This window comes from Phaseolus vulgaris, chromosome 11, assembly GCF_051622355.1.
Source record: "Phaseolus vulgaris cultivar YP4 chromosome 11, ASM5162235v1, whole genome shotgun sequence".
NCBI lineage: Eukaryota > Viridiplantae > Streptophyta > Magnoliopsida > Fabales > Fabaceae > Phaseolus > Phaseolus vulgaris.
This window is the reverse complement of record NC_143508.1, coordinates 42,359,247-42,371,786: the sequence shown is the minus strand read 5'-3', so window position 1 is coordinate 42,371,786 and position 12,540 is coordinate 42,359,247.

Below are 12,540 nucleotides of genomic sequence, written 5' to 3'. Positions count from 1 at the left end.
AACATTTATTATGAATAAAAATAAAATATATTCAACGAAACTTTTATAACCATTTTTTACAAGAATAAAAAAATAATTACTATTTTATATAATTGTGATGACATCTAACGATTTTTCATTCAGAATAAATAATCATACTATAAAATGTATGTAATCATTATATAAGTACTAAGGTTTGTTCCAAAAGAAAATTTCAAAAAATATTATAAAAAATTATAAATTTATGTTAGGCATCACTAGTGAATATTGACATCTCCATCAATCATTTGTCTTCATATAAATATATTATTAAAAAAGAAAAAGTATAACTCAAAGGGAGATAAAACCAAACTCATGAAACAATAGAGAACACTACCAATTAAATTCTAAATATATGAAGTTAATATCTATTATGAGAAAATCTAAATTAATACAAGATGATAAAACATAATACCATAAAAAAATCATCCTATTAATAATCCTAGGATACTCACAATAAATTAAAGGAACAAATTACAAGCAATTGAAAACATTTAAAGAAGATGTCTAAGAATGCATAATGGCTAGAATGATAAAAATTGAAGAAATCAAAGAATCAAGAAAATGTGAATGGAAATTCCTATGTTTTAACAAACAAACATATAACTGAAATAAAGGATGAATCAAGAATACAAAACTTTCACTAGACGCGTTATAGGTGTCAAATAGTCTTTAAATATTATGTTAGTTTAGACACCTAAATTGGGTAACACGAAGAAGATTTAATCTTAAATTACTTCTTCCCACTTAGAATGATTAATTTAATGCATTGAATGACCTTATGTTGAAATTATTGAAATCTTGTAGGAATTAAAGGAAGAGAACAAAAAGGTTATAATTGTGAAAATTAGGACCATCTGTTGAGTGCAAACACAAATCGTTGAGACAATTAAGTGTAAATTCATTAGAACACTTAACACTATAAATAGAAAATCTTGGTTCAGAGAAAATGAGGCTTTAATGAGGTGAAGAAAGAAAAGGTTGGAGCTGAAGCACGCCATCCAAAACCATATCTCCTTAGTTGCTAACTATTCAATCTTGAGTTGTCTTGTAAACATTAACATGAGTAGCTAAATTCCTGTTGTTATGATTGAAGGATAATGTAATGTTTTTATTGTTTTCTATTTATAATTGTATCTTTCAATTCCTTGATTTGATTATCAGTGTAAAGCTTGATAGGTGAGGAATCACTATTATTGATCTTAGAATTTGAATGACATTGGAAAATACTTTCATCTTTTGAACTAAATCAAATCATCCAAATAACTTAATATCTGGGAACATAATTGAGTTCTTTGCTTGAACTACTCCAGCTATAATACAACAAAGAAGCTATTGTAAGTCAAGGAATTGATTATGATAGTTAGATTTCTAAACCACAATTATTAAGGATTAACTTGGTTTAACCTTAGGTAGTAGTGAATTTGAATCTCACATTATTGGACATTGTATTTTATACCAAAGTAGAGAAGGATATAAATAGATAAGAAAGTAAAGTGTAAAATATTAAAGTAGGGGTGCAAAGAGAAATGTAGGCAAGGCATGAGGCTCCACATGCCCTCTCCTCCAATGAAGGCATGCCACTTGTTACTCTCCCAATGGAGAGGATTTGCAACAATAAGGTGATGACATTTGACACACTCTCATTTGAGAGGTTTTGAGAGACTTTCTCCTATAAATAGGAGTCTCTAGTACACGATTTTTAACTTTGATTTGAGTAATGAAATGTTGTCTAATTTGAGACAGTTTTACTTGTTCAAAGTTCTCTCTAGAGTTGTCTTCTTGCTAGACAATTTTCTAGACTCCTCCTAGTAGCGTTGTTCCAACCTCACTCTAGAAAGTAAGTATTGGCCTAACCACACTTAGATTCACCGTCATAATTTTCATCTCTTCCAAATTTCTACAATTCTTCATGCTTTCGCAATAGTTTTCATCATCTGGAGAAGATATTCAAATCAAAACAATGAAAAAGAAGATCTACAAATGGAGATGCAAGTTAGGATTGCATCACTCAATGAGAACTACAACAGTTACAACAAGAGCCATTATCCACAATAAAAAGAACAAGTGTTACCCAAAAATTTTACTAATCATTAAAATTATTATAAGGTAAAAGTTAACTTTATCCCTAGGCAACACCCAATTTTTCGTATGTTTCTAATTTACGCTAAATTAATTTAAAAAAAAAAACATTAAAAAATAAATAATAAAAAATCCATTTTCCTTTTTGCACCTCTTTTCTTCCGTTTTCCTTTCCACACACCCTCTTTCCTCCTCACCCATCTTAACTAGCAACATTTTACTGGTCACACCCTTTCGCTCACCCTTCACACCCCTAGTCCATTTTACTCATTACTCTTCACACCACCCTGTTTCTCTTGACATACCACTTGATGAAGTGCTCCCTCTCCTTCCTTAAGTTCTTCAGTTGTAGATGGTTTGAATGATTGGAGAAGACATGACAATGAAAGAACTAAATAGAAATAGGTAATAAAATGAATGAGTTTGGATTTGGAGAATGGTGCAGGGAAGGAGGTTAGGTCCACCATCTAGCTTTTTCTAAGGCTTATACGCTTAGAAAGTGAGAGAAAAAGAAAAGTGAGACTTGAAAGAAATTTTGAAAACCACTTAGGTAGAAATTCATTACTCAATTCAAGTCTTATGTTTACAATAAAAGAGCTCTTTATTTATAGAGCCAAAAGTAATAATGAAACTTAAAAACTCTCCATTCATGGAGTGACATGTGACACCTAAAAACTTTTCATTCATGAGTTGACATGTGGCAATCCATACACCTCAAAGTTCTTCATTCAAGATGTGAAAAGTGGTTAAGGAAGGGGAGAAGGCAAGTAAGAGACACCTCATTGCTCCATATGGAAGAAGAATAATCACTTTGAAAAAAAGAAAGGAAGAGGCTCCATGTAGATGTTCATGTGGTACCTATGTGAATGCCAAGTAGACTTATACTCAAGGTCTTCGATTCTAATCTAAAAATTGGTCCAAATACATTTCCAAAAAGTCTAATACAAAATTTCGAATTTGAAAATCTTAATTAGTGTATACATATCTACAATACTTTAAGAATCTTTTAAAACAAAATATTCTATTCAATACTTGTTCTCTTTAGAATCTGATGATTAGGCGATTGAGATGGTCCTCCATCACCACTACTAAAAAAACGCACTTTTTTTCTCTTTTCTCGCACTCTCTGCACCGGACGTCCACCCCACACACCAAACACTATGCATACCTACCACTCACGTGGTACAAAGCAAAAACACCATTGTAACTTTGCTCCCTCACTCTCTACACGAACACACACAAAAGAAAAGAAAGAAAAAAAAAATAGAAAAGCAAAAGGGGAGCTGCACGAGCACACTGGACCTCATTCTCTGCGCTTTTCTTCACTTCATCCTGCACCCAAAAAGGACACACAAAAAATGAAAAAAAAAAGCAAGAAAAAACAAAAAATCTGAAACCAAAAAAAATAAAAATACAAAGCCACCTACGTTGTTCCTTCTGAAGGAAAAAATGCAAGCGGAAGCAATACACACAATCAAGAATCAACTGCAAAAAAATAAACGACACAAGATTTAACGTGGTTCGGTCACCAACTGCAACCTACATCAACTATTAGGTTTTCATTTTTTCCTGTTGCACCTCAATTACAAGTATAATGATCTCTTTAAATAGAGATTATAAAAGGGACACAATACAATGATTAAACTCACTCACTAAATATGATGTCTAATCAACCCAATCCAATTGGTCTTGACTTCATATCCAACACCTTCCCACCCTTTGCACCACAAAAGAAACCCTCGTTTTGACATATATATACTCAACTTTTTCATTCTCCAATGGGGGACTCTTCCTTTATTTCTCAAGCTCTCCATTCTTTTTTCATTTTTATTCACTCCATACCCACGTCTTCCTCACGGACAGACACATCACTTGCTCTGAAGACCTTAAAAAGCCATGCAAAAAATCCTGCTACGAGGAACGAAGAGGTGATTTCTTCCCATCCTTCGGCCTCACACCGGGGAATGCCACAAGCACAGAACAATAGCATTCAAGGGAATGTGGTAACCCAATTGTTTTTCCTCCATTATGGTCTTTCTCTAAATTACACTCCACCCTACGAGGAATACAGTGAGCAGCACTCACTGTCCACGTTAATGCCCCCACCATGCCTACACTGCAAGTGGAAAAGTGGGGAAATTCACACAAATGGTGTAATTTCATAATGAACACACAAATGGTGTAATTTCATAATGAAATTACATAAATAATCAAATGCAGAAAAAATTATCATTTCCTAGTCAGAGTGCTACAAAATTGTTAACCAACTTCATATTGTATAATGAATTGACAATCTTTTAGTAACTTTTAGTTGAAATTTTTTGTCTTCTAAAAATTATAATGTTATAAAAATTGTATTTTATACATAGATAATATAAAAATAAATAAATTTATTTAATTTTAAAAAATTATATATAAAATTAAAGAATTAAAACTAAATTTTGTTTTGATAAAAAATAAATTTACCTTAAATTAGGTTTTGATATATTTTGATATATTGAAAATATATATGAATTATTTTAAATAAGTTAGATTAAAAATAGGTTGTACAATAAATTTAAAATATTTAGTATTTTTTAATATTATCCATTTAAATAATAGAATCATATTGTAATGTTGTTTAGGGTTAATATCATTTTTTTTAATATTTTATATTCAATAATTTAATTTATTTTTTAATATATTTATTTTAGGTATACTATTATTATTTTTTATATTATATAATCTATATAATATATACTTTCATATTATATAATTTAAATATTTATACTTAAATATAATTCACAAACAAAATTTAATTTTTTTAAAAACAGCAAACATATTTTAACTTTAACAATATTTTAAAAATAATCAATATTTTTAATTTATCACACACTTAATTTTAATTCAATTTATTTAAAATATATCACATACATGTTTAATATATAAAAACTTGATTTAGGATATGTTTATTTTCTATAATTTTTTTTTTAATTCCTTAACTTAATAAATTATTTTTTTTTAAAATTAAATTAAATTAAATTTTATAAAATAAATGTTTTTGAAGAGATGTAATTTAAAATAATTTATAAATTATTATTATATATTTTTTTACTTTAAAAAATATTAATTATTAGTTTTTAAAAGAAAAATTTCAACTTTCAATTAGTTTAAATAAAATACAGTGAAATTATCAGTTCAATATATAATCTCTTTATATTTTACTAGCAAGAACACATGCGCGACGCATTTTTTATTTTTATTATTAATGTGTATTTGTATTTTATTATTATCATTATTATTATTATGTATCCGATTTTTTTGTTAATGTGCATCTTTATTTATTTATTTATTTATTTATTTATTATTATTATTATTATTTATCCAATTTTTTTGTTTTTATCATTACTAAACATTTTACATATTAATTTTACTGTTCAAATTTGAATTGGAGTGATGATTAAACATTAGTGCCTTAAAAACGTCTGTGAATAACAACATTTGATAAAAACCTGTCGTAGAAAGAAGCGTGGTGGCATTTTTGTGAATAAGCACTGATAAATAACGACGGTTGGTCTTTTAACCATTGTTAATGAATATTTGAGGACAAAATAACGACGGTTACTTTTTGAACCGTCGTTAATGAGGAGTTGTGGGTAAAGTAACGACGATTAAGTGGGAAAGTGTCGTTAAAAGAGTGAAAACTTAACCCTAAAGCTCAACTGGCCCTCTCATTCATTTTTCTCATTCGCGCCTCTCTCCCTTTACACTACACTCAATGCAGCTCTCCCCACCTCCGACCTACCCCCTCCATGCCCCAAGCTCTCTTCCCGCGCCTCTCTCCCTCTTTACCATAGTGAACGTCCCTCATTTGTGCATGCATCTCTTATATTCTCTCCTCTCCTCCTCCACGCATCTATGCTTTGTGTGCACAAGCAGTTGCTTCTGTCGCCAACCCTTGTGCACGCCGCCAGTCCACATGCTCCACACATAAGTTTGAAGTATTTTAAATTTTTTAATCAAATACTTGCATGTATGTGTTGATTACTTCATAGTTTAGGGTTTGTGGGAATTTCATTTAGTGGATATTTGATGGAGGAGTCCTGACATTGAAGAGAATAGTGATAGATTTGGAGTTGCCAAAAATTAGCGTGAAAAAATTTCAAATGGCCATAACTTTTGACAGAGAAGTCGGATGAAGACGCGTAAAAAATGAAAGTTACTCGAAATGAGGAGACGAAGCCCCTGGCCAAGTCTCGAAGGAGATTGGGTCAACCAAAAATTCCAAAAATCAACTGTTTACTATTATTGTTTTATTTTGAAGTATTATTTAGGTATTTTTCAAGTATTTTAAGGTTTTGGTTCTCATACTTTCACTTGTCAGAAAACTCTGAAAATTTTGTATCATGTTTCCCAGTATAAATTAGAGATTTATCAAACCATTATGATTATATTACATTCAAAAATTTATTACTCATATATTACATTACATAATATTATGTGTTCTAACATGAAATCTTATTATTGCAGTGTTTATTCTAGATATAACATGTTGAGTTGGAGGGGAAGTACAAATGCAAAGAAACTCAATTGGATGCAACTAACCATGTATTAAGATAGATGGATTATTAGAATGACATAAAACTTGTTCATATATTTATAGAATTTTTTGTGGAACGTTATATGTACTAATGTATTGTATATAGACTTTCATATTGCATTATTGTTCTGAAAATTTGGTATTTTATGCAGGATTATGCTGAATAGAGTATATATATAATAATAATAAAATATTTAAAAAACACACACTTATAACGACAATTCCAACATGAAACCGTCTTTAAAAGCATTGTTAAAGGTTATAACGACGGTTCAAACCTAGAACCGTTGTTATAAATACATTTTTCTTTTATTTTTTCATTTATTTTGGTAGAATAAAGACAATTTTTTTCACATGTTGTTAATGTGGTTTTATAATGACATTTCTTAAACCGTCGTTATAGACAACTGATTTATAACGACACCACAATCATTTTTAACCATCATTAAAGCATTGTTTTGTACTAATGAAAAGCATTATTCTTTGGTTGCAGAGGTGGAGTTAGACACTTATTTTTCTTTTTATGAATTTAGTATAAAGCAAAGCAAAAAAAAAAAGTTAAAAAAGAATACCAAATTTCAAAACGTTCACTAAGAGAGAGAGAAAACCAAAGAATGATGATCTTCAAAAGGAAACCCACTTCAAATATTAGTTTTAAAAACAAATAAGAATTACCAAATGATCATGAAAACAAATTTATTTAGTAACTATTCAGAGAAATAATGAAATGACTTAGATGTCCAAAATAAAATAATAAAATAATAAAATAAATATTATTATAAGGATAAAATTGAGAAGTAGATGTATACACCAAGAAAACAGTTTAAGAGGACAATCATCTTTATACGTAGGTATAAAATTTGTAAATATTTAAGAAATGACAATTAAGAGAGAAAAAAAAAGTGGAAAGTTTTTTTTATACGAAGAAAAGTGAGAAGTTTTTTTTATAGAGAGGGGAGGGAGAAGTTTTATTTGATTTTTAAATAATAGAATTAGAAAAGAAAAATGAATATAAAAAAGAAAAGGACAGAGTGTCTAAGATAACAATAAAATGACAAAATAACCAAAATAAATAAATGTTCCTGTCGGTTGACCTAAGACGTCTTTAAGTGTCTACGTCACTCTCACGTCCAGAATCCTTGCGCTTGCACGTGCTTTTCCTTTGATGAATGCCTGAAAACACAAAGACAAAGGGCGCCCTAGAGGCCGTTTGCACTTCGACGCTCAAGTCAATCTTAGGGCTAGGAAACACTGAAACTGTATAACGTAAGACTGTAACTGTGTGTGTTAAGCGGCGCAAATGAATAGCGTACCTTGCTAAGTTTGTGACTTCCCTTTATATAGACTGAAACTAGGGTTTCCACTGTTTCCGTTACCCAAAATGGGCTTCCTGAGGGGGTGGGCCCTAACGCCGCAGTTACCCACTCTTAGGATAACCTAGCGCGTGGGGTTCCCTAACTAGAGTGCAACCTCTGACGGGGTGACCACTTGGATGCCTCCTCGTACACCTGATCTCTGGGGTCACCCGCCTTGAGAGCGTTTTATCTGTCCACGTGTCATGCGTGCAACTCACCCCTGGAACGTGACCCTCATAGGTCGTATCTTTCCAGTGGCTCTACACTTGTGTTACGCCTAAACGCGTCATCCACTCCACACGCATGGACTCTCATCACCTAGGCTTCTCCCTTACTGATAACTGGTGTGTGGTTTGGGATCCACCTCTCGTGGTCCAACTCTGTTGTTCGAGTCTCGATGTCTGACCTTTCACACTGCCTAGTGGTACGTTGGTACATCCTGATGACCGATGTCTGATCACTCTTTTGGTTCCTTGGCGCACGTGCCTCGTGAGATACTGACCCACATCGCTCGTGGGACCTCGCTTACATGGACCCAACACCACTAGTGGTCAACGACGCCCGAGGACTAGTCAGTACAATAAATAAAATAAAACATTGATAAAGATAGAATAGAAAGAAATTTGTGTATACTAAAATCATAAAATGGAATTTCCTTTATATATATATAGATAAATATAGATCTAGATATAAATTTGTTGACAATTTTAATTAAAATAAAATAAAAATAAATTATAAATTAGTAAATTTAATTAATTTATACATCCCATTCACTACTTCACATCGTTATGACAAAATATATATTTTTGTAATTATTTTTTTACAAAAATATATTTATAAAATTGAACCATTATGTGAATATTTGGGAAATGTGATGGGACAATCATCCTCACAAAGCCTCGAATGACCATCCACGTATGATGACCGGTGAGGAGTCCTAGATAAAGGCCCTATCTAGAGCTGTCGTGCAAGGGGTATTGTTCTTGCCGGTTGACTTCCTCGTCGGTTGACCTTGGTGACAAGCTCTAACCCCGGTCTGTCTCTTCTGGAATCTGCTCTGCGTCGTGTTGCACTGGAACGTGACTCCGTTGAAACAGAGGGGGTCCTACCTGTTGATTACACTCTGACAATCAAGTTAGTAAGAGCTTGCTAGAATTTAAGAAGTATTCAGTTTCAGTATCAGAAACAACATACCTTTACCTGGAGTTTCAAACCCCTTTTTATAACTTATCTCTTAAAAAAACTTTCTCTCATGAGAATCTAATCTCAACTGAAAGCATACTCAACACGAAAGCATTATGTTTATGAGTGTCTTCTTTCTCCAGGTGCTACAACAGAAATGAAGCTTATCTCTAAGGAGAACATAAAATAATAACAGAACAACCACCTGCTAGCAAGACACCAACTTATGTACCAACATCAACGGAATATTCTGCTTACGTGGGCACCCTACTCATGGTGCAACGTTATCTTTTATCACACATGCAACTTAATCACTATGTGCCTTAGAACACACATACTCAAGTTAAAAGAAATATTTACTTGACCTAGGCACCAGTATAGTACTATACGTACCCTTAGGTTCAAAAACACCCTTTACTAGTAGCCTTATACTAAGGTATAAAAAGGTTATATTAATTATGTCACAACGAGTTACCAATAAAATTGAGTCAAACTCATGACCTGCACCCTGAACCCAATAATCAAGCTGAACTATCTATTTCATGCACCAAGCTTCAACCACTAAGCTCTATCCAGTACAAGTATCTAGTGACATCAATGGAGCAAAGAACAAGTTCGAGATTTTGGAAGAAAGGCTCAAGGACATAGAAGGGAGGAGAGCAAAAAGAAGAGTGCAGAGAAATGACTACCAAGTCACTCACACTCACCACAACTCCCTCTGACGACCATCGTTATAGCCACCACAGCCCCGCCACTAGCTTCCGCGTCAGCGGTAGCCCAGCCACGCACTAGTACACACCATCACGCATGCTTCTCCACGCACCACACACCTGTGCCGCCCCAACAGACCAACTCCACCTACAACCACCGAACGCCACCGCTGCCAGCCACAACAACGCGATGAAACCAGGCACACCACCACATCACAATTCCTGCCCTAAAGCTCCACGACCCCGCTCCACCCCAGTCGCTGTCGATCACTGCCACACTCTACGTTACCGCTGCCATCCATCATCATCTAGTGCATAGGTGTTTTTTTTCATAGTTGTTTGATTTAACTAATATTTTGTTAGTTTGTTTTTTACTAGACTAAATTAAAAACATTTTATAACTATACAAATTTTTTTAATATTTAAAACAATTTTTATTATTAATTAAAATTTTAAATAGTTTTTAAATTAGTATTTAATTATTAATTATTAAAATTTTAATTACTTATTATTTTGTATTTTAAATTAAGATATGTTATTTTAAAAAAAAAAACTAATTTAAAATTTAAAATATTAATAATTTAAATATCAATTTAAAAATTATTTTATAAATTTTAATTAATAATAAAAATTATTTTAAATATAAATAATTTTTAATTTATAAAATTATATCTAATTTAGTTAATATAATAATTAATTATTTTTAACTTTTAATTTTAGTTAATTGTAGTAGCTCGTTTAGACAACCCATGTGAAAAATATTTAGTTCGGTTTGGGGCAAGTATGAGTCAATGACATATCATGTAGTCGACCCATATAACTGACAATCCATATTAAAAAAATAATTGAAAGAAAAATCACATGGTAAATAACTTATTCAGATAATTAAAGTTTGAATACTCTCACTAACTTAATTGTCGAAGTGTGATCAACAGATAGAATTTCTTGTTCAGAAAACAATAGCATTTCGATTCAGCAATACTAAACAAAGCTGCTTCAACTCGAAGTCCACCCGAAATCTAATCAAAATCTCTAGCGAAAACAGTTATTATTTAATAATTTTTTTTCTAAACGTTCTAAAATAAATTTAAATGATGACCCAACGATATGGGTCCCATGGTCATTAATTTCATTGATTTTTGCCCATCTGACGCAGGGCCCAGCGTACTGATTTTTTGACAAATACTTCCTGCATCAATATTTTTAACCTACATCCAACATATTTTTTTAATTTCCAAAAATACCATTTATTCTGGAAATAAAAATTCAGAATTGAAAATAATATATTTTGGAAAAATAAATATGGAAGTGGTTATTAAATTTCGAAAATAAAAATTTGGAAACAAAAATTAAAATTCTATTTCGAAAAAAAAAATCTGAAATTAAAAATAATACATTCAGAAAAAAAAAATCCAAAAGAGAGATTATTGTGTTTCGAAAATGATTCCAGAAACAAAAGTAAAAAGCCCATTCTAGATAAAAAAATCCGTAATATAAATTTCATTCCGGAAAAAAAATCTGGAACACATATTTCGGAAAATGGAGTTTGGAAGGTATTTTTATATGCACCTATTTTTTTAAGGAAAGTTTTGTCTTTTCCGCTGGAATCGGGTGCAGTGATATGGTGCAGGAAGCAATTGCCTGATTTTGTTTTAAAGGATTTGGGTCTCTTCTACTTTTCGGACACATTAATATCTTCACTACAAGCTTTTTCACTTTTTGCACTGCGCTTTTAATATCCGCTCCACCCTGTCCCAAAATAAGCCTGGGCCCATTCCGCAGGCTCAGCAATTTCAGTGTTTGCTTTCTTCCTGCACCTCCATCACTTCTTAGCCACCTCCATAAATTTTGAAATTTTCAATATTACACTTCAGTAAAAATATAAAAATAGAAGCAATGTTTTTACATGAATTACTTAATCTGAAAGTAAAAAATTACCACTTCCAAATTACGTAATCCAAAACCTATTTAACAACTCACAATACTAGATTACATAATCCAAAATCTTTTTGAAAAAATAAACTCACCAGTAATCTGAAAGTAAAAGATTACCACTTCCAAATTATGTAATCCATAAGTAAAAAATTATCACTTTTGAATTACGTAATTCACAACCTATTTAACAACTAACAATACTGAATTACATAAATCCATAACCTATTTAAGAAAATAAACTTATCGGATTACGTAATCCAAAAGACAAAAATTATCACTTTTGAATTATGTAATCCAGAACCTATTTAACAACTAATAATACTGGATTACGTAATCCAAAACTTATTCAAAAAAATAAACCTATCGGATTACATAATCAAAAAGTGATAATATTTTACTTCCACATTACGTAATCTTGAAGTAGTAATTTTTGACTTCTGGATTACGTAATTCGTAGTGTAAAATATTTCTTTTATTTTTATCTTTTTACTGAAGGTAGTTTTGTAAATTTCAAAATTTATGTAGGTAGCTGAAGAAGTGATGGAGGTGTAGAAAGAAGCAGTCAACTTTTAATATATCCACCGTCTATACCAAATAAACCTGGGGCCATTCTGCTGGCCCAGTATTTTCACTTTTCGCCACCCACACCTTTATTATCTGCACCACCCTTACTAAATAA